Source organism: Neltuma alba, unplaced genomic scaffold (assembly GCF_004799145.2).
Source record: "Neltuma alba isolate B1F8T4 unplaced genomic scaffold, ASM479914v2 tig00004516_pilon, whole genome shotgun sequence".
Classification (NCBI taxonomy): domain Eukaryota; kingdom Viridiplantae; phylum Streptophyta; class Magnoliopsida; order Fabales; family Fabaceae; genus Neltuma; species Neltuma alba.
Genome location: NW_021633743.1, coordinates 194,168 through 196,595, shown reverse-complemented (window position 1 = coordinate 196,595; position 2,428 = coordinate 194,168). Strand labels below are relative to the sequence as shown.

General features: G+C 35.5%; 1 long non-coding RNA gene across 1 annotated transcript; it reads left to right on the top strand.

Moving 5' to 3' along the window:
• The first annotated feature begins 937 nt into the window (after window positions 1-937).
• On the top strand, window positions 938-2,082 carry LOC114745048 (uncharacterized). The gene is made up of 3 exons (XR_003740161.1): window positions 938-1,020; window positions 1,647-1,753; window positions 2,053-2,082. It is a non-coding gene; the product is annotated as an uncharacterized LOC114745048 (long non-coding RNA).
• Window positions 2,083-2,428: the final 346 nt, after the last annotated feature.

Sequence of the window (2,428 nt, the reverse complement as noted above, 5' to 3'; positions counted from 1 at the left end):
GTTTTTGAGCAATTTGAGATAGTAACTCAAATTGAATTATTTAAGGTACGAGGCAGCCTCAAATAATCAGGAAAAACTGGGGAACAGTAGTTGAGGAATTTACACAGATTGTAAAATTAATTCCAACCCCAGAAACTGACAAGGTTAGCTTTAATTGAATTTAAAGCCTATTTATACCATATCCGGGGAAAGTCAAATTTCCTGTCTACGGTTTGACTTTGGACCTGAGAAAAATTAGAGGAATACCCTATGATGAAAGGGAAAGAATGAAACCCAGAGACAGATCAATAGAGTTACGAGCCGATAGGAAAGAATTCGGCAAAATCGACTCCGATTGAATATTAATTATTAATATTTTGGGAAATGAGAAAGAAGTATGATTCCCCTATGAATGTTATTAGAAGAGTATGGGAATGTATTTTGAAGATGAAAAATGTGCTAAACCATGTCCCAGAGGTATCGGGTAAGTCAGGACCCAAGAAAGTACCTATTATGAGGTAAACCGGTAAGATAGGTGGAGGAATATTTTTGGATGAATTTATGCACGAATTTTGTATGATTTTCCTCCCTATCATATTGTCATAGGGGCATGAGGATATGTGTGGAAATGTGTAAAAAGATTAAGGACATATTAGGATTAAAGAAAGGATTTTAAGTAAGGTGATTAAGAAGTTTAATCAAGGTAATTAAGAAAGTTAACCATGGTTAAGTTAATTAACCATGATGACATAAGCAAGATGACCAAGCATGACACAATCCTAGACAAGTGTCACAATTCTTGCTAAGGAAGACAAGATCAAGGGCTAAGATTGATTTGAAAATCAATGGCCAAGATTAAGCCATGCAATTTCAAAATCAATGGCTAAGATTTCTCCTAACTCCCTATATATATCCCTTCCCCCACAAGCTTGATATTTTCGGCCAAATAGAGAGCCAAGGGGGAGAGACCGAACAGCACATGGAGGAGGAGGAGAAGATAAAATTCAAGTGATTCCATGGTCATCCAAGCTTCAAATCAAGGTATGTTCATGGATTTTGATCTAGTTTCTACCTCCCTTGGTATTTTTGAGCTTAGGTGCTGGTTTGATTGGATTTTTGGATGGTTAAACCCTATGGGGAGGTACTGCACGAAATTGATTAAGTAAGGAGAAGATGATATTGATATTAGAAACTTGTTTAAAGGCTTGGAAACAACAAGAATCAATTGGTTTGATATTGATTCTTGAAGAAATACAACTTCCCCTTTTATTTATGTATGATTCTGCCATGGCTGGTTCTTTATGTTGGGTCTGGAATTTGATGATTTTGATGCTTCCAATGAGTTTAAATGATGATTTTGTGTAGGGATATATGTAGAAAACATGTTTGGAAGCATTAGAATTAAAAATGGAAATTTTGGACCTAAGGCACCTATGTTTCAGCCAAACCAGAACAAGGGGGAAGGAGTTGGATTTTGATTGTTTTGAACTTGGAAATGGATTTTACATGCAAAATTATGTGGGAATAGCATGTGGAATTAATTTTAAAATGATTGGAAATAAATCTCAAAAGTTAGAAACAAAGTGTGATCAAGTAAGAGCCAAGTGTGGAATAGGTTGATAACTTGGTCCTAATTGATGTTTCGCGTAATGTTTTGATGTGTTTAGGACCTTGGAACATCCAAGGGGATGTCTTTTTTATGTCAACCGAAGGCTCAAACACTTGGAAGGTTAGGGAAAGCAAACGGAAAGCAAGAGGGAAGCTATGTTACAAGGTAGTGAACTTACCTATACTGTGTGCTTGATATGTATGCTTGCATGATGTGATTGTGTTGCCATGATGTGACTAAACTATGATGAAATGTTTGCAAAGTTATGTTTACAAGCTTATGTTATGTTTTGCCTTGGCAATATGTTATGAAAGCATGAAATGCTTTAGCTTACTTTCCATGGCATTCCTATGATGATGTTATGATAACATGTCGTCCATTTGCATTATGTCTTGCATGCTTATGGGTAGTGTTTGCTACTGAGATTCTCCCGAATCTCACCCTCCCTTAACAACCCCTAATAGGTATAAAGGGCATGGAGGAAAAGTCAAGGATTAGGAATGCAGGATTGATGGAAGAAGTCAAGAACATGTTATGGTCTTATAACATGTTAAGTTATGTAACATAGTTTATCAATTTATGTTTGATATGCCATGTATGTGGAATGATGATATTAAATGTTCATGATATGTAAAATGGTATGAGGTTATGTATGGAGATATTATGTGGAATTATAGCATAACAAGAGGTGGAGAAATAAATTGTTTATAAAGATTGAATTAAGTTGAAGGGATAGAATGTCCCTAAATGAGTCACGAATTGGTACCAATGATGAGGCAGACCAAATGAATGAATTTAGCCATGAAATTTAGTTTCTATACAGTACACATCATAAGCTTT